This window comes from Trachemys scripta, chromosome 20 (assembly GCF_013100865.1).
Source record: "Trachemys scripta elegans isolate TJP31775 chromosome 20, CAS_Tse_1.0, whole genome shotgun sequence".
Taxonomy (NCBI): domain Eukaryota; kingdom Metazoa; phylum Chordata; order Testudines; family Emydidae; genus Trachemys; species Trachemys scripta.
The window spans coordinates 19,137,140-19,158,208 of NC_048317.1; positions in this window are offsets into that span (position 1 = coordinate 19,137,140).

The window sequence follows — 21,069 nt, forward strand, 5'->3', positions numbered from 1 at the left end:
CTCCTCCAAGTGTTTCAAAATGGTTTCCGTGAGGACCTGCTCCATGATTTTTCTGGGGACAGAGGTGAGGCTGACCAGTCTGTAGTTTCCCGGATTATTCTTCTTCATTTTTTAAAAGATGGGCATTTGCCTTTTTCCAATTGTCCAGGACCTCCCACGATCGCCACAAGTTTTCAATGCTAATGGCCGATAACTCTGCTATCACATCAGCTAACTCCCTCGGATGCATTGCATCCGGCCCCATGAACTTGTGCATGTCTAGCTTTTCTAAATTGTCCTTAATCTGTTCTTTCAACAGCGAAGGCTGCTCATCTCCTTCCTATAGTGTGTTGCCCAGTGCAGCAGTCTGGGAGCTGACCTTGTTCGTGAAGACAGAGGCAAAAAAAGCATTGAGTACTTCAGCTTTTTCCACATCATCTGTCATTAGGTTGCCTCCCCCATTCAGTAAGGGTCCCACACTTTACCGGACCTTCTTCTTGTTGCTAACATACCTGTAGAAAACCTTCTTGTTATCCTTCACATCCCTTGCTAGCTGCAGCTCCAATTGTGCTTTGGCCTTCCTGATTACATCCTGGCATGCTCGAGCAATATTTTTATACTCCTTCCTAATCATCTGTCCAAGTTTCCACTTCTTTTAAGCTTCCTTTTTGTGTTTAAGCTCACTGAAGATTTCTCTGTTAACCTCCCATGGGATACTAAAAAGGTGGGATGAAGACCCCAGAGTCACTCCCCCTCCTCCCCGAAAAAAAAAAGAACTTGACCAGAAGTTGTAAGGGGTGGGACTGTGGGCATGCATTTCAGGTATAATTATGACTGCTGAGGAGCGGGGAGTGGGACCACTGGGAAACAAGGCTCTGAGGCATCAGAGTTATGGGACACATGCTTGCTGGAAACTAACCCCAATAAAAAAAAATCAGAGGAGGTGAAGGGAAAGCCCTCTAACGTAAGGTAAAACCTAAAACATGTTTATTAACTATAGAAAGATGGATTTTTAAATTATTATAAGTAGTGAGTGTAGAGATCAAAGTTGGTTACCTAAGAAATTAAATAAATTCACAATCTAAATTCTAACTTTAACAGACTGAGCAAGATTTGACTCGAACAGCCTCTCATCTTAACAGATGTTACAGCAGTTCATAGTTCTCAGTACTCAGGCTGAACTCCATTCCAGCCTGGGACCAATCTCCCTAGTTCAAAGTCTTTGTCTTCCAGACAATCTTTCAGGTGTTGAGATGGGAGGAGGAGAGAGGCCAAGTGATGATGTCACTGCCCATCTTTTATACTTTCTTCCAGCTACTAGAAAGATCCTTGCTGTCACGTGGTGGTCAGGCAGTCCCTGTTGGTCAGACAGTCTCCATTGGCTACATACCCTCTCTAAGGAGCCTCTGGGAAAGTGGATTCTTCTTGATGGACCATTAACACCTGTCTGTCCAATGATAGCTGCTCCTTTGTTCCTACTGAAAAGCTGGCCATGGACGTCTCCCAACCTCACAACATATTTCAGTAACACATATGGCAATACTTCATAACTTCACATACAATGATAGTACATACAATCCAACAGGATATTAAGGTTCAACAGATCGAGATTTTCAAAATGATACTTCACAAGACATACTTTGTACAAAAAACATCATAATTATATGACAGTGGTGAATATGGGGATTCCAGGGTGCTGCTTTGAGGTACAGTGTGTCACATTAGTGTGTTGTTATTTTGCTAAGTCCAGGTCTGCTCTAGTTCATAGCCTTTGGTTCACACTGTTAGTTATGCCTCGGACTCCAGCAAGGCCTACATATGGATATAAAAGAAGAATATAAAAAGATTGCAAAAGAGTATAAAAAAGAGACATTGTTATCCATTCACTGAGGAAAACCCTGGGTGGAAGAGGTGGTGCTTTATGACTGCTTGGATCCTGGTTTGTCTGAAACCAACTAGCTCTGCAAAAGATTGAAACATTGAGTAAAAATCTATTTTATTATATAGGAAAGTAGCCTTGGATTAGTGTAGACCCAGGTTTGCATGTTATGATTTTGTTTTAAATGTAACAATTTCCAAGAGCCTTACACAGTATCTCTTAAATCTTAATCTTTGATAATAAACACGATTGTTTTCAATATAACTATATCTCACTACTGGGATGCTTTGTAGGAGCTGACTCTCAGTTGAACCAAAGAAAAGTATGTATATACTGTCTTCTTGAGGATAGCAAACCTGGTAATTTCTCCAGTGGTTAAGGGCTGGAGACGGCAGGGAAAGCTCCAAGGACATGGGGGTTGGTGTGTACCCTCACTAGCCTCTACAGAGAGAATGAGGTCTTCGGAGGCCTGAAAGGTGGTGCTTGTGTTGACAGAGATGTTGGTTACATGGAGCAAGCACAGACAAGACTGCTTCATGCTAAGGGCAAGTAATGGTGAAGTGCTTTGTAACACTGGGGAGTGTCACACCATCTCTCAGCCGCATGCCCTCAACACTGGACTATAAAGTGTTCGTCATGCTTTTGCTGGCCCAGCTAATATTTAATTACTTAATTATTTAGGTAAAGTGAAACAACTTCAATGGTAGAGATGGACACAGACACCTCAGAATCTCCCGTAGCCCAGTGGTTAGGGCAGGCACCTGAGAGGTGACAGAGCCTTCTTCAAATCCCTTCTCATCAGGCAAAGGAGGGACTTGCTTTAGGGCTTCAGATAGCCACCTGTAGGGGTCAGGGATTTTTCTCCTCTTCCCAATATATTCTGTTTTTTGTTTGGTTTTTGTTTTGTTTTGTTTTTATCTCCTGCCTCTGAAGCATCAGAGATGGCTGCAGCTGGACATTAGATTCTGGATAGGGTGGGTGGGAAGAATTGCGGTAAATGAGGTTAGAGCAGTGTAGTGGGCTCTAGCAGACCTAAGTTCTGTTCTCAGTATTGCTGTGTGAACTTGGCTATGTGGATGGGATGTGCTCTGAGTTGGCACCAAGCATTCTTTCTCAGGTGCTTGGCTGGCTGGTTCATGGGTCTAATAGCTCACCACATGTGGCATCAGGAAGAAATTTCTCCCCAGGTCAGATTGGCAGTGAGCTTGGAGCGTTCGGGGGGTGAGGGATGTGTTCACCTTCCTCTGTGGCATGGGATGCAGGTCGCTTGCCAGGACTTCCTGGATGTATCTCATTTAATAGCTCTCCTACCATTGTGAGGACCTCAAGAACTGGTGCACCTTCATCCCTCCTATTCTCTGCCTGTGGCACATAATAGTCTAGCGTCCTGTGGGCTGTAATACTTTGGTCTAATTTCTGTTGTTGGGTTTAATGTGCGGCTGCTGTTAGTGGCCTATGATATAGAGGAGGTCAGACTAGTGGTTCCTTCTTTCCTTAAACTCTAAGACTCTAGGAACCCAGGTTGCTCACATTCTGGGTAAATATTCTCAACTATTCGACTAATGGTTAAGAGGGAAAATGACAATGCCACCTCCAGAATGAGGCAAGTGCCCAATTAATTCTCACAAGAAACAGTTTCGGTGCCTAAGTCACCTAACTGCAGGAAACGGTTCCCAGCTGTGAGTCATCAGTAGAGCTAAGTGCCTTGCTGCAGTATGGACTTAGATGCTGAACACCATAAGAGGAGCAGGGCTTAGAACAGACCCCCTCTCATCAGCCTCTCCCCATGGCTATCTTAGGCAGCTTCCCACCTAGTGTGCTGGCTTTTGTGGATCTTATTTTTAGGTACCTGTAGTGCCATGGCCCTGACTCACCTCTAGTTCCCCTTCACCAAGGCTCCTGTAAGAACTCCCAAAGGTTCCAATCACCTTCTCAGGCAAAAATCTTTTAATTCACTTTTCATCAAGCTGGCAAGAAAGTTAGCCCAAAACAGAACTAACAAAACAATACAAAGGTTTTCATCAGTCCAGCTCCACATAGTGTCCCATCCTGGGCTTCCCTAGCTCACTGCCAGGCCTTCATCCTCTAGCCAGCTCAACAACACCCCCTTTATATTTGAATCACTTGAGTCCTCTGAGGTGGGCTCATCATGCATTGTATCCCTGTACAGGGGAGGGAGCTAGGCACCTAATTCAGGCTTTGTAAACCCCATTGTTGTTCCAGTGATTTTCTAGGGATCTAAAAGTAAGGCTTTGTAACACCTAAGTCCCTTTCTGGATCTAGGCCTTTAGGAACAAGAACATATGTATGTGTGTAAATGTGTGAGTCTCTCACTTTCTTTCTCTCTCACACACCAACAAAAGTTGGTCCAATAAAATCTATTATCTCCCCCACTCGTGTGTGTGTGTGTGTGTGTGTGTGTGACCACGACTCAACAGAGCTAGAAAAGAATGGCACCATCCAGGGCCGGCTCTAGGGCAGCAAAAAAAAAGCCACGATCGGCAGCATTTCAGCGGCAGCTCCACTGCGCCGCTTTCTTCTTCGGCGGCAGGTCCTTCTCTCCGAGAGAGACCAAGGGACCCGCCGCTGTGCTGCCCCTTCCCCTTGGCCGCCCCAAGCACCTGCTTGCTGAGCTGGTGCCTGGAGCCAGCCCTGGTACCATCTCATCTCTTTTCCAAACATTTCAGAGAGCCTTGTCAGTGCAAAAAGAAAACAAAAAGTCTGGGGATCCTCACAGCATTCCAAGGCTTGGATTAATAGTTTTCTTGTCTGCTTAGTTGCTGTTGAAAGAAATCTGTATCCTGCATCAAAAGTGGGCAAGTATTGAGATCAGCATATAAAATATCCATTCCCAGGATTTCTATAAGGTTCTCACTCTGCATGGTACTAACTTTTCCCATAAGCTCAGCTAAGTCAGGTAAGAATTTACAAATCCTCACTTCACTGAGCTCTGCCCTATTCTCTCACTAACTGAGACAAATTTAAAAGCAATTCAAAGCAATTAACTAATACTTAAATTTAATTTCCACAGGCTCTATAACATCTAAGGGTATGTCTACACTACGAAATTAGGTCAAATTTATAGAAGCTGGTTTTATAGAAATCGTTTTTATACAGTCAATTGTGTGTGTCCCCACATAAAATGCTCTAAGAGCATTAAGTCGGCGGACCGCGTCCACAGTACTGAGGCTAGCGTTGACTTCCGGAACGTTGCACTGTGGGTAGCTGTCCCACAATTCCCGCAGTCTCCGCCGCTCATTGGAATTCTGGGTTGAGATCCCAATGCCTGATGAGGCAAAAACAGTGTCGCGGGGGATTCTGGGTACATGTCGTCAGGCCCCCCCCCCCCCCCCGTGAGAGCAACGGCAGACAATCATTTCGCGCTTTTTTTCCTGGGTTACCTGTGCAGATGACATATCACGGCAAGCATGGAGCCTGCTCAGCTCAGCTCACCTGTCACCGTATGTCATCTGGGTGCCGGCAGACGTGGTACTGCATTGCTACACAGCAGCAGCTAATTACCTTTTGGCAGTAGATGGTGCAGTATGACTGGTAACCATCATCAGCTATCTGGGTGCTGGCAGAAGTGGGACTGCATTGCTATACAGCAGCAGCTCCTTGCCTTTTGGCAGTAGATGGTGTATTACGATTGGTATCAGTCGTCGTCGTACTCCTCAGTGAGTTCAGTCAGAGGCGCCTGGGCAGACATGTTTTGTCTCCTGGAGACTCAGTCTTGCCGGCAGTCCTATTGCACCGTCTTGACGATGATGGCTAGCAATCATAATGTAGCATCTTCTGCCAAGCACCCAGAAGATGCCAATGGCTATCAGTCATGCTGCACCATCTGCTGCCAGCCTAAGATGTAAAAGATAGATGGATCAGATTTGTTCTGTATTCATTTGCTTCCCCCTCCCTTCGTGAAATCAATGGCCTGCTAAACCCAGGGTTTTGAATTCAATCTTTGGGGGCGCCATTCTGTGTGACAGTTGTTTGTGTTTCTCCCTGTTGCACAGCCACCTTTGTTGATTTTAATTCCCTCTAAGCCATGTTGTCACTCACCCCTCCCTCCCTCCATTAGACAACAGTTTCACGCCTTTTTTCAGCCCAGACGCCATAGCACTGGGATCATGGAGCCCGTTCAGATCACCGCGGCAATTATGAGCACTATGAACACCACACGCTTTGTCCTGGAGTATATGCAGAGCCAGAACATGCCAACGCAAAACCAGGCAAGGAGGCGATTGCAACGCGGCAACGAGATTGATGAAGAAATTGACATGGACATAGACCGCTCACAAAGTACGGGCCCCAGCAATGTGCAAATCATGGTGTTAATGGGGCAGGTTCATGCCGTGGAACGCTGATTCTGGGCCCGGGAAACAAGCACAGACTGGTGGGACCACATAGTGTTGCATGTCTGGGACGATTCCCAGTGACTGTGAAACTTTCGCATGCGTAAGGTCACTTTCATGGAGCTTTGTGACTGGCTTTCCCCTGCCCTGAAGCGCCAGAATACCAGGATGAGAGCAGCCCTCACAGTTGAGAAGTGAGTGGTGATAGCCCTGTGGAAGCTTGCAATGCTGGACAGCTACCGGTCAGTCAGGCATCAATTTGGAGTGGGCAAATCTACTGTGGGGGCTGCTGTAATCCAAGTAGCCAACGCAATCAAAGACCTGCTGGTATCAAGGGTAGTAACTCTGGGAAACGTGCAGGTCATAGTGGATGGCTTTGCTGCAATGGGATTCCCTAACTGTGGTGGGGCGACAGATGGAACTCATATTCCTATCTTGTCACCGGAGCACCAAGCCAGCGAGTACACAAACCGAAAAGGATACTTTTCAATGCTGCTGCAAACCCTGGTGGATCACAAGGGACAGTTCACTAACATCAACATGGGATGGCCGGGAAAGGTACATGATGCTCGTGTCTTCAGGAACTCTGGTTTGTTTCAAAAGCTGGAGGAAGGGACATTCTTCCCAGACCAGAAAATAACTGTTGGGGATGTTGAAATGCCTATAGTTATCCTTGGGGACCCAGCCTACCCCTTAATGCCTTGGCTCATGAAGCCGTACACAGGCAGTCTGGACAGTAGTCAGGACCTGTTCAACTATGGGCTGAGCAAGTGCAGAATGGTGGTAGAATGTGCATTTGGACGTCTAAAAGCTCGCTGGCGCAGTTTACTGACTCGGATAGACCTCAGTGAAACCAATATCCCCATTATTATTGCTGCTTGCTGTGCACTCCACAATATCTGTGAGAGTAAGGGGGAGACATTTATGGCGGGGTGGGAGGTTGAGGCAAATTGCCTGGCCGCTGATTATGCGCAGCTAGACCCCAGGGCGGTTAGAAGAGTACAGCAGGGTGCGGTGCGCATCAGAGAAGCTTTGAAAACCAGTTTTGTAACTGGCCAGGCTACAGTGTGAAACTTCTGTTTGTTTCTCCTTGATGAACCCCCCCCAACACGGTTCACTCTATTTCCCTGTAAGCTAGCCACCCTCCCCTCCTCCCTTCAAGCACCGCTTGCAGAAGCAATAAAGTCATTGTTACTTCACATTCATGGGGGGGGGGAGTAGTGTGTACGTGCTGTATGTTTACAAACATAGTGTACATACAGTACAGTATTATAGTTGGGAGGTGCCCCTGCCTTACCCTACACAGGCACAGCCCACTGGCACTGGAGATGAAGCAGGCAAGGAGGCTGAAGTTGCTGTAGGCTAGGGGAAGCACATTGCACAGCAGCGGCAGTTTCCCTTACTCTGCAAGCACCAGGGGTGGGGGCTCAACCCTCAGCCTGCCCACTCCCGCCCTTCCCCCAAGCCCCTATCCTTGACCTGCCTCTTCTCCCCCCACCTCCTCCCCCTTTACTTCCCATGCTGTGTCCTCGCTTCTCCCCTCCCTCCCCTCTCTTCTAAATGCTGCAAGCAAGCTGATTGCTGCTGGCAGGAGGCAGGGGAGGGAGGGGGAGCCTGCATGCTGAGTCCTCGCTCCTCCCCCCTCTCTCCTGCCTGGGGCAATCAGCTGGCTTGTGGTGTTTAGGGGGCAGGAGGGAGGGGGAAGGAGTGAGGACTCAGCGCGCATGCTCCCCCTCCCTCCCCCCGCTTCCTGCCCAGGGCAATCAGCTGGCTTGCGGCGTTTAGAAGGGAGGGGAGGGGAGGGAAGGGGAGCCTGCGCACCAAGTCCTCGCTCCTCCCCCCTCCCTCCTGCCCCTGAAACACTGCAAGCCAGCTGATTGCTGTGGGCAGGGGGAGGAGGGGGAAGGTGCTGATCTGCAGGGTCTCTTGGCGGGCGGGAGGCTACCAGCTGTGGAGAAAGCAGGCAGCCAAACAATGTAAGAGTGGAGCACAACTTTAAATGAGCATGTTTCCTAATTGATCAGCAACATAACAATGAAACAACGTTAACCAGGTCGACTTAAAGTGAGGAGTTACTGTAATTTTTGTTTTAAACCCAGTTTGTGTAATTCAGAACTGGGGGAGGAGGGAGAAAAAGTTGTGCATATCTCTCTCCACATTGAGGGAGAGGGCGAATTTCAATTAGCTTGTGCTGCATAGTTATCTGTGCAGCGCAAGACAATAAAATTTTGGGTTTATTCTGCAGAGGAGGAGTGCACTTGAGTGCTGGGCAGTTCCTTAGCTAAGCTCCCCCATGCAGAGCTGATCTCAGCATCTGTGTGAATATAGCTGCAGCTGGGGGGCTTGAGAGCCTGTCACAGCAGCACAGAGTAAGGGGAACCCAGGCTGGTGGAACAGGCGAGCTGAGTGGTATCTCAGTTCCAAATAGCATCCCAGGGGGAACCCGTCACAGTGGCATTATGATATTTTCTGTCTTATTATGAGGATGTTATTTCCCTGTAACTGGAAGTTCTTTGAGATGTGTGGTCCCTAGCTGTGGGTTCTGCATATACACCATTCGCCTAGAGTTGAAGAATTTGAAAGTGGTGTCCATTGGTCTGTGCATGCGCCCTGACGCACCTCATGCTTCGGTCTGAGGCAATAAAGGGCGTGGCATGGACCAACTAGGTCTCCTGTTCCTTCTGCACAGTGAATCTGACAGATTTGAAAAAGAGGAGAAGCAGGCAGGAAGTGGAATACAGATAGGGACCATACATCTCGAAGAACCTCTAGTTACAGGTAAGTAACTCTTCTTCTTTGAGTGATGGTCCGTATTGTATTCCACTGTGGGTGATTGACAAGCAGTACCTAAATAGGAGGAGGGTATGAGGACAAGGACAGTAGGATTGAGCAGAGAACCACCATACCCAATGAGGCCTCTGCCCCGAAGTCCTGCATCCAGACATAGCATGTTGTGAACATGTGGACAGAACCCCACGTAGCTGCTCTATATATGTCTATGAGTGGCATATCCTGAAGGGATACTGTAGTCATTGCTTGAGCTCTAGTGGAGTGAGCCCATACCCCATGGGGGGAGGTAGATTCAACAGCACAGTTTAATCCAGCCAGAAATCCATTTGGAGATGCTTTGGGTGCAGATGGCCTGTCCCCTGAGTCTCTCTGCTACCCCAATAAATAATCTAGGGACTTCCTGATTGTTTTTTTAATCTGTAGTTAAAGGCCAAAGCCCATCGGATGTTGAGGGAATGGAGTTTATGTTCCTCTGTAGATGCATGCGGTTTCAGGAAGAAAACAGGTAGGCAAATATATTTAATATGAAACTGGGAAACAACCTTTCATAATAGTTTCGGGTGTAAGTGTATGGAGACCTTATCCTTGTGGAATACTGTAAATAGCAGGTCTGCCGTCATAGCTCTGAGTTCACAAACCCTTCTTGCTGAAGTGATAGCAACAAGGAAGGTGACCTTCATGGAGAAGAGGGACATGGAGCAGGACACCATTGATTCAAAGGAGGGATTTGTTAATACCAAGAATACCAGATTCAAGTCCCATTGAGGTACAATCCTTTATAGAGGTGGGAAGATTCTTAGGAGGCCTTTCCAAAATCTAGCTGTTAGTGGGCGTGTAAAAACAGAGTAATCCTCCATAGGAGGCTGAAATGTGCTAATCACATCTTGGTAGACCCTCAAGGAGCTAATGGCGAGACCCAATGTCTTTAAGGCCATGCACAAGTCCATGGGGCCAGATGTGATGGACGTGTATGGACATGCACAAGTCACAGAATCATAGAAGATTAGGGTTGGAAGAGACTTCCAGAGGTCATCTAGTCCAACCCCCTGCTCAAAGCAGGACCAATCCCAACTAAATCATCCCAGACAGGGCTTTGTCAAGCTGGGCCTTAAAAACCTCTAAGGATGGAGAATCCACGGCCTCCCTAGGTAACCCATTCCAGTGTTTCACCACCCTCCTAGTGAAATAGTTTTTCCTAATATCCAACCTAGACCTCCCTCACTGCAACTTGAGACCGTTGCTCCTTGTTCTGTCATCTGCCACCACTGAGAAGAACCTAGCTCCATCCTCTGTGGAACCCCCCTTCAGGTAGTTGAAGGCTGCTATCAAATCCCCTCTCACTCTTCTCTTTTGCAGACTAAATAAGCCCAGTTTCCTCAGCCTCCAATGGCCAATCAGGATTCAATCTTGTCCAGGGCTCTGGCGTCCACACAGTCTGGTCATGCAGGGGTTAAAAATCCTAGCAGCTTTGGTCTTGAGCTGTATCCCAGAGTTAAGTTCCAATGAGCTTGTTTTCTGACCCTCATTATATAGTTAAAATGAAGATTTCTCTTACCTATGCCACAACCAATTAAAACACTAACCAGTCATTTTCACTATACAAAGATTCACATGCCTAAGACTACCTATTCATTAACTTTTGTGTTTTTCCAAGTTAGCAAAAACTTCTCTAGGTCTACTTATCTTTATACTTCGTTAGTGGAATACATTTTCATCATCACCTTATATTTTTTTATTATCAGGAAGAAGCTACAGAAACTCAAGGCTAGCTTGTCCATTCTCTCGACTTTGTGAATATATATCTATCCCTGTTAGTAATCCTGCAGCTGCAGCTTATACTTTTCTATCTGTCTGCCTACATCAAGGCTGAATTCTCCTGACTGTGTAGTTTTTGTTTTCAACTTATGGTGGCTAAACATAGAAGATGACTGTAGCTTATGCTAAGTCCATACACAAGAAGGCTGTGGGTCATGTCAAGTGCAGGCCTCTTGTTACACTCCCCTCTTTGATGACACTTTTACCAAAGCCATCATCACCATCATAGGCATCTAATACTCAAATGTTTTGAGCTTGGGTTTGCCTCCTGGGCAGGGCCAACAATGGCATTAGTTAACTTTGAATACTAGCCTCTCGTACCTTTTGGACAGTTCTTCTTACCCAGCAAGCCAAAGCCACCATACTTACTAATAAAACCAGTTGGATCTCGAGGATCACCACCATTGGATGTAAGGCCACATTTAAGACCTCCCATTGCTGTGAGGGACCATCCTAACAAACACTCCCACCATTCATGTTCCAAATTTTTACTAACCCTCGCAATCACGTTTAATCTAGAGTGATGCACAGTCACCATGACTCGGAGAGCTTCCTGTTTTGTGACATGTAAATCATTTTGTAAATGGGGGTGTCCAAGCAATGTCTTTGCAACAGTTAAATTCATTCCAATGGATATAGGCATTATATTTGAATACAATGTGTATTTTACTTTTAATAGGCTGTACTTTAGCTCAGTTGAAATTAACAATTACATCCTTGAATTGTTACAATGTGGCAAAAACCCACTTGTTTTCATGTGGGTTATGAAGTACACTATGTACCTAATTAATAATGAGCACCAGGCACCATCTTCTAAGACATATACAATTATTACCCACATACACAACCATAGATTCATTTGCAAAAGGGTTAATAGCATAATGGCATTTTTCCCTCTGTTATTTCTAAACACACTTCCTGTGGCTGCAGGGCATTCTTATTGCCACAATAGGGGAAACCCACTGAATCGCTGCTTCTGACATTAATAAAACAAATACAGTGATTTCTCCAGCTTCTTGGTTAGAAGTAAAATTTACCATTTTCCACCGAGACTGCAGCTCTTTCTCAGTCTGGGTGGAATTTTTCCAAATTATGCTCCTAACCTCTAATGGGAGAATTCCATTCATGCCATCTCGGATCATGATCCACATCAATGATCCACATCTGCATTTGCATGGAGGGCACCAACAGACCGCAAGAGGTGGCGGTTATCCTTTTCTTGGGAGTGTTCCTACTCCTCTAAGACCTGTGCCACCCCATTCTGTATGGAGCTTAGCTCATCTAAGGATCCCCTTAGGGGTGTTGCTAAATCCTTTATGTGTTGCTCTACTGCATTCATTTTATTTGCAACCACCTCTTCATGTATACTATTGAGAACTCCTATCCCCATGCCAATTACGCTCAATATATCCCTTTTAGCTCGGTTCTTGCAGGATGCCCTTGCCGGACATCATCAAGATTTATCCAATTCTTACAACCCTCATATAATGGCTGGACAAATTTTGCACAGTGGGGTTCTGTTACTGAAATGTTTGCTAAGGTGGCACCCACAATAACCCTTTTCAGTGTATGGGTTGGATTAATTACCAATTGCTTTTTTACATTGGTTTGATCCACGTATGCCCCGGCTAAGTTAATTGCATGTGGCTCCAAGACCCATACTTCTATGGTTTTTACTCCATGGGGTCCGAGGAGGAGCCCTATCATATTGGGTTGTATGGTGAAAACTATGTTACCATGGCATCATATAATCATTTTATTATTCCTATATTCTTTGTCCCTATAAATGTCTTGGGAACCCAGGAGCGTTAAAGTACAGGGCAGAATAGCCTCCCATTTTCCTCCTGGTGTCACTATTCAGAATTTTGCTTCCCACAGACTCTCTTGTCCGATGTCTGGGAATGAAAGGGAGTGCTGTATCAACCTAAAATGAATTGTCCTTTCCCCCCGGAGCTGTCCACTTAGGGATGTCCACTACAGATGAATGCACTGGCTTTCACAAGGGAGAAGAGAACTCAAATTTGAATTTGTCATCTATCTGCATTCCCAAATTCCTGTGTTATCATCTTTTTCCTCTACTAACATGAAGCCCACTCTTGGAAAGTCTGGAGGAAGGAGGGAAACATGGGCTTGCATCTTGTCCCAGTAATGGTGAAACACTCCAAAGAGACACTGGCAGCATTGTCCCTGTTTTGTGGGTCCTTGGAAGCAACATTCACTTCTTGTGCACTGTTTACTTTACACTCTGCAGTTAGCCATGATAAGGCTACGTTTTAGTCATGGGTATTTTTAGTAAAAGTGATGGACAGGTCACGGGCTGTAAACAAAAATTCACGGGCCTGTGACCTGTCCTGACTTTTACTAAAAATATCTACCATGACTAAAACGTGGGTGGGGGTGGTGGGGGTGTGCTGGGGGGCAGTCTGAGGGCACTGTGGATGCTGGAGGAGGGGGGTCGAGGTGACCTGGGACCCCCTCTGGTGCTGGGGAGAGGGGGTCAGGCCATGGCACGTGGCCAGGACCCCCGCTGGTACTGTGGGAGGGAGGGCCGGGCTGCAGCACATGGCCCAGGACTCCTGCTGGTAGTAAGGGGGGATCCCTGCTGATATTGGGGAAAGAAGGGGGCAATGCTGGTGTTGGAAGAGGGAGGGTTGGTGGGGCTCCCTACCCGGTGTTAGAGAATGAGCAGGCTGACACAGCGGCAGATTGAATAGACGGGCTTATTGCGGTACTTGTTCCCCTCGACCCAATTGTCGAGTAAGCTCTGAGTTAATCACATCACACCCTTTTATCTAAGTTAATATGTAAATACCTACCTTTACTACAACACCCCCAAAACCCTTATTTAGTAATATGAACACCCATATACTGAATATAATTATCCCTACCCCTGTTTACTATTTACAGCATTAAGCATATTCTACAGAAATTTTTACCTTGAAAATACATTTCTTTGCAATAATTGCAGCCACAAGTTCCCTTAATCAGCAGTTTGCAGGGAAGGGAGGAAGGGCCATGACCCCAAGCTCGTTTATGTAGCTGGGAAAGGAAGGGAGGGGAGAGATCTTTACACAAAGGGTATTCTTTAGACCCCCACATTCCTTATGCAGGTGGAATACTTATCTATCCTTAACAAGCAGAAGGGAAGGGAGAGGGATGGCACTTTATCAATCAAATGCAGAAACGGTGCCTGCCCGTGCTTCTGCTCCCTAATACCATGTCAGCACACCAGTGATTTCCCAGGTCTTTACTTAACATATCCCAACACCAGGCTGCGTGTCCCTGCTGCTCCTGCCACAAGCACCAGCTGCCACAGCTCCCATTGGCCAGGAACCACAGCCAATGGGAGCTGCAGGGGCGGGGCCTGGGGGTGCCAGCAGTGCGTGGTGCAGAGACCACCCCCTGCCCTTCCACCACCTAGGAGCTGCAGGGAGGCTCCCCACCCCAGGTAAGTGCCCCCCCCAAATCCCTGCCTCTAGCCTTGAACCCCTCCCACACACCCAAACTGCTGCTGCTGCAGAAGTCACAGAGGTCACAGAAAGTCATGGAATCCGTGACTTCTGTTACCGCCGTGACAGACTCGCAGTCTCCTCATGCCTCGAATACAACAGGTTCCAGATTCACACCATCAAAGGAGCAGGGCTGCAATCCAACCATCAACAAAAGCAGTACACAAATGTGCATTGTCTCTAATAGCTGCCAACATCTATGCCATTAGTAATCTGAAATACAAAGCAAAAAAACAAAAACAAAAACAAACAAACAAACAAACAAACAAAAAACAATTTCCCTCCCTACATGGCAATTAGTATTTTTAGTTCTATTCTAAAGGGGCACTTATAGAGCCCTAACATGATTTTTTTATTAAACACATCTGATTTTATAATAGACTGTACATTTTATATTATTTCTTAACTTTTACCATACATTAACTATAATAGTACATTAATCATACTAATTATCACAAAAAATATTTGAATCCTGTATGTCAAACCATGCTTCTTGTGCACTTCCCTCCTGCTGCTGTTTCAGAGTGGACAATCCTTTCCCTTGAGGAAACCTTCAAGGAGGTGTCATTAGATGTTGGCTGCTTGTGTGTCCTCTCTGTGCTGCCCCAGATCTGTGCAGACAGCTGGCACAGCACACTTTGATCGAACTGTCTAATAACCACAGACTTGTGAGTAGCAAAGGCACTTGGTCAGGTTTATTGTTAACAAAGCACAGTCCTACTATCCCGTAGACTCTACAGCATCAGTTCTCAACCAGGAGTCCGGGGCCCCCTATGGAGTCATGAGCAGGTTTCAGGAGGGTCCACCAAGCAGGCATGGCATTAGACTTTATGGGGTCCAGGGCAGAAAGCCCACATCTGAGCCCTGCCATATGGGGATGAAGCCAAAGCCTGAGCAACTTAGCTTTTCAAGGCACCCTGTGGTGTAGGACCCCGGGCAACTGCCATGCTTGCTACCCCCTAATGCCAGCTGGGGCTTTTATATGCAGAAAAACAGTTGTGGCACAGGTGGGATGTGGAGTTTTGTAGTATGTTGGGGGAAGGAGGGGCTTCAGAGAGAAAAATGCTGAGAACCTCTACTCTACAGGAGCACTAACACGTGTATGCCCATTACAATGGACCAGCTTACTGAACAGCGGGACTTTCCCTTCCCCCCAGACCAGAGACACACCCCTTGAGGCTTCATTTTATACATCAATACAAATAAGTTATGTATTGCCCCTTAGGGTATGTCTACACTATGGGATTAATCCGAATTTATATAATTCGAATTTGGGAAACAGATTGTATAAAGTCGAATGTATGAGGCCACACTAAGCACATTAATTCGGCGGTGTGCATCCAAGTACCGGGGCTAGCGTCAATTTCTGGAGCGTTGCACTGTGGGTAGCTATCCCATAGCTATCCCATAGTTCCCACAGTCTCCCCCGCCCATTGGAATTCTGGGTTGAGATCCCAGTGCCTGATGGGACAAAAAACATTGTCGCAGGTGGTTCTGGATACAGCCTCACCCCTCCCTCCCTCCCTGCATGAAAGCAACGGACGGCAGACAACCATTTTGCGCCTTTTTTTCCTGGGTGAACACTGCAGACTCCATACCACGGCAAGCATGGAGCCCGCTCAGCTCAAGACAGCAGTCATGAACATTGTAAACACCTCACGCGTTCTCATGGAATTTATGCTGAGCAAGGACCAGAAAAACGAGGCGAGGAGGCAGCGGCAGCGCAGCGACAAGCTTGATGACGACATGGAGATGGACACAGACACAGAATTCTGTCAAACCGCGGGCCCCGGTGCTTTGGAGATCATGTTGTTAATGGGGCAGGTTCTATCCATGGAACGCCGATTCTGGGCAAGGGAAACAAGCACAGACTGGTGGGACCGCATAGTGTTGCAGGTGTGGGATGATTCCCAGTGGCTGCAGAACTTTCGCATGCGTAAGGGCACTTTCATGGAACTTTGTGACTTGCTGTCCCCTGCCCTGAAACGCCAGAATACCAAGATGAGAGCAGCCCTCACAGTTGAGAAGCGAGTGACGATAGCCCTGTGGAAGCTTGCAACGCCAGACAGCTACCGGTCAGTCGGGAATCAATTTGGAGTGGGCAAATCTACTGTGGGGGCTGCTGTGATGCAAGTAGCCAAAGCAATCACTCAGGTGCTACTACGAAAGGTAGTGACTCTGGGAAATGTGCAGGTCATAGTGGATGGCTTTGCTGCCATGGGATTCCCTAACTGTGGTGGGGCGATAGATGGAACCCATATCCCTATCTTGGCACCGGAGCACCAGGGTATCCAGTACATAAACCGCAAGGGGTACTTTTCAATGGTGCTGCAAGCACTTGTGGATCACAAGGGACGTTTCACCAACATCAACGTGGGCTGGCCGGGAAGGGTTCATGACGCTCGCGTCTTCAGGAACACTACTCTGTTTAAAGGGCTGCAGCAAGGGACTTACTTTCCGGACCAGAAAATAACCGTTGGGGATGTTGAAATGCCAATAGTTATTCTTGGGGACCCAGCCTACCCCTTAATGCCATGGCTCATGAAGCCATACACAGGCAGTCTGGACAGGAATCAGGAGCTGTTCAACTACAGGCCGAGCAAGTGCAGAATGGTGGTAGAATGTGCATTTGGCCATTTAAAAGGTCGCTGGCCATCGTTACTGACTCGCTCAGACCTCAGCCAAACCAATCTCCCCATTGTTATTTCTGCTTGCTGTGTGCTCCACAATCTCTGTGAAAGTAAGGGGGAGACCTTTATGGCGGGGTGGGAGGCTGAGGCAAATCGCCTGGCTGCTGATTACGTGCAGCCAGACACCAGGGGGATTAGAAGAGCACACCAGGAAGCGCTGTGCATCAGAGAAGCTTTGAAAACCAGTTTCATGACTGGCCAAGCTACAGTGTGAAATATCTGTTTGTTTCTTCTTCATAAAAACCCTCCCCCTTTATTGACTCATTCTCTGTAAGGAACCCACCCTCCCCCTTCCCCTTCCCCCAGCTTGCTTTCAAACCAAATAAAGTCACTATCGTTTAAAAATCATTTATTCTTTATTAATAGATTATAAAAAGAGGGAGGGAACCCGGGTGGGGTTTGGGAGGTGGATCGGTGGGAAGGAAAAGGCCACTAAAAAAAGGTTAAAAAAATGACAGCCTTTGGCTTGGGCTGTCCACTGGGGTGGAATGGGAAGGTGTACGGAGCCTCTCCCCCCCCCCGTCCCACACGTCCTTACACGTCTGGGTGAGGAGGTTATGGAACATGGTGAGAGGGGAGGGGGGGTTATACAGGGGCTGTAGCGGCACTCTGTTATCCTGCTGCTGTTCCTGAAGCTCCACCAGACGCCGGAGGATGTCTATTTGCTCACGCAGCAGCCCCAGCATTGCATCCTGCCTCCTCTGATCTTCCTGCTGCCACCTCTCACCTCGAGCATCTCTCCTCTCCTCACGTTGGTCCCTCATGTCCTCACGTTGGTCCCTCCTGTCCTCACGTTCACTGGCTTCTTTCCTATACTTTGAAACCGTGTCCTTCCACTCATTCAGATGAGCTCTGTCATTGCGGGTGGATTCCATGATTTCTGTGAACATCTCGTCTCGCGTCTTCTTTTTCCGACGCCTTATCTGTGATAGCTTTCGGGACGGAGGAGGGAGGCTTGAAGAATTTGCAGCTGCTGGAGGGAGGGAAAAAAGGAGAGAATTTTTTAAAAAGATACATTTTGCAGAACAATGCTTATACACTTTCACGGTGACCAACACTATTCACATTACATAGCACATGTGATTTCTGTGCAAGGTCGCATTTTGTCTCTTAATATTCAGTGCCTGTGGCTTTGCTGCTAGAGATCACAGACGCAGGTCCGGGCAACAGAATTCGGCTTGCATGCGGCCATGGTAAGCCATTGTCTTTCGGCTTCTGCGCCCTCCTTTCCCACATACCAAGCAAAGCCTGTTGAGTGCTGCGGTTTTCCTGTTAACATTCAGCAGCAGAAAACAAACTAACCATCCCCCCTCCATCCAATTCTCTGGATGATCGCTTTATTCCTCCCCCCACAGCGTGGCTGGTATCAGGGAAGATCCCTGCAGGAACCAAACGCGAAAAGCTGTGGCCCAATTCACCCCCCCCCCCCCCCGTGCTTGGCTAACTGCAGGGAAGGATTTCTTTTCAGCCACAGGCAAACAGCCACCTCTGTCCCCTTAATTAAATTCCCGTATTTCAACCAGGTTACCATGAGCGATATCACTCTCCTGAGGATTACACAGCAAGATAAAGAACGGATGTTGCTTGAATGCCAGCAAACACCGGGACCATACGCTGCCAGGCTTTGTCATGCAATGATACCAGATTACTTGCTGCAAGCATGGTGCGGTCAAGTGTCCTACCATGAAGGATGGAATAAGGCTGCACTGCCCAGAAACCTTGTGGCAAGGCTTTTGGAGTACCTCCAGGAGAGCTTCATGGAGATGTCCCTGGAGGATTTCCACTCCATCCCCAGACACGTTAACAGACTTTTCCAGTAGCTGTACTGGCTGCGAATGCATCCTAAGTCCTCAGGGCAAAGTAATCATTAAAAACCCTTGCTTTTAAAACAAGTTTTATATTTTAAAAGGTAAACTCACCTGAGGTCCCTTCCATGGGGTTGTGGTCTTGGATACTGGGTTGGGAGGGTACTTCAGATCCTGGCTGTTGGGGAGAACAGAGTGCTGGGTGCTCTCTGCAAGCTCGTCCTCCTCCTCCTCCTCTTCCCCGTCCGCAGAATCCTCAGGTGTAGCTGATGAGATTATCCCCACCTCGGAATCCACGTTCAGAGGTGGGGTAGTGGTGGCGGCCCCCCCCTAGAACTGCATGCAGCTCGTCGTAGAAGCGGCATGTCCACGGCTCTGACCCGGAGTGACCGTTTGCCTCCTTTGTTTTTTGATAGGCTTGTCTGAGCTCCTTGACTTTCACGCGGCACTGATCTGAGTCCCTATTGTGGCCTCTCTCCATCATGCCCTTGGAGATTTTTTCAAAAGTTTTTGCATTTCGTCTTTTTGAACGAAGTTCTGCTAGCACTGAATCCTCTCCCCATATAGCGATCAGATCCAGTACCTCCCATACGGTCCATGCTGGTGCTCTTTTTCGATTATCGGCCTGCATGGTTACCTGTGCTGATGAGCTATCTGTGGTCACCTGTGCTCTCCACGCTGGGCAAACAGGAAATGAAATTCAAATGTTCGCGGGGCTTTTCCTTTCTACCTGGCCAGTGCATCCGAGTTCAGATTGCTGTCCAGAGCGGTCACAATGGTGCACTGTGGGATAGCTCCCAGAGGCCAATACCATTGAATTGCGGCCACACTAACCCTAATTCGAAATGATAAAATCGATTTTGGCACTACTCTGCTCGTCGGGGTGGAGTACAGGAATCGATTTAAAGAGCCCTTTATTTCGAATTAAATGGCTTAGTTGTGTGGACGGGTGCAGGGTTAATTCGATTTAACGCTGCTAAATCCGAATTAAACTCATAGTGTAGACCAGGCCTTAGGTGTGGTTAGCTATGGCCCCCGACATGGATTGTTACCACCCATTACCTTGTACATGTTGGTTTGAGCTACTATCTATCACACTGTTGTTAGGCAAAAAGATTCTTTTCCCCAAGAATCAGGCAAGCACAGACAATACTGAAGGGGGTTTATTTATGGTACCAGGAAGATTGACAAGGAGCTTCAAAATATGGTGCCACCATGGCCAGTTATATACATTCTCTTATCAATTTGTTTGCATGTATCTGTACATACAGAGACAGACATTGTTACAAGTCAAGAAAGAATCCTGAACAAAGATAAAAATAAGAATAGTACATACATATAGAGGTCATCCTAATTGCATCAAACATCTATGACTACCTTGCAGGGGAAGGAGGTGGGATGGCGGGGGGTAGGGATGAATCCTTACAGATATCCGGTAGGCTGTGAAGGGAGGGTTTATTCTGTTCTAAGAACTAAGTTACTGGGTGGGCATTTACCATATAAGCTTATCAGTTGTTTACAACTGTCAGTGCCGTTTGTGCTACTGAAATATTCCTGCTTGCTTGTCTGGGACCAATCCTGTTTTCCTTACTGAACTGTCCCTTTCCATGGGCACAAGCTTTGTTCCTTCTTACCGATAAGCTGAACTAAGTTATCATGTATTGACAGAAACTATGTCTTTGCTTCTCAGCAGTTTCTGTCTTTTCTGCTGGCTGAATTTTAATTCCTTCCTGACACTGTCATCCTGATCTAATCTTTAAGAGGGGTCAGTGTGTTCTTGTTACCTTGGGGGTGGGCAGGGAGGAGAGTGTTTGTACTTTACTTGGTATCGGGGTGTTCTAGTACTATCCTTCTGGAATGTGTTTGCATGAGTATCCTGTGCCCACCCTTTCTTAGGAATGTGTGTGTTTTTGCAATACCGGCCCTGTTCTTGTCAGGTTCTGTGAGCTTACAAGCAGGCACAGCTTCATTTCTGCTAACTTTGCTTCTTTGCTTTATATCAGTAAAGCTTGACAACTACTTTGGTTTGGGCCTTAGGCCTCACAGTGGGACTCTAATACAGGGCCTTATGTCTTAGGCTCTCTTTCTACTACAGGAGGGTGTTCAGCCCTGGAGGTATTACAGGCAACATAGACGACTGCATGTATGAACCCTCCATGTACAATACCCACCAAAATAATGGTACTAACGTGACAAAAATACACAACACAAGCTTCATCGCGACAGTAGACCCATGGTGTTCTGGGTTTT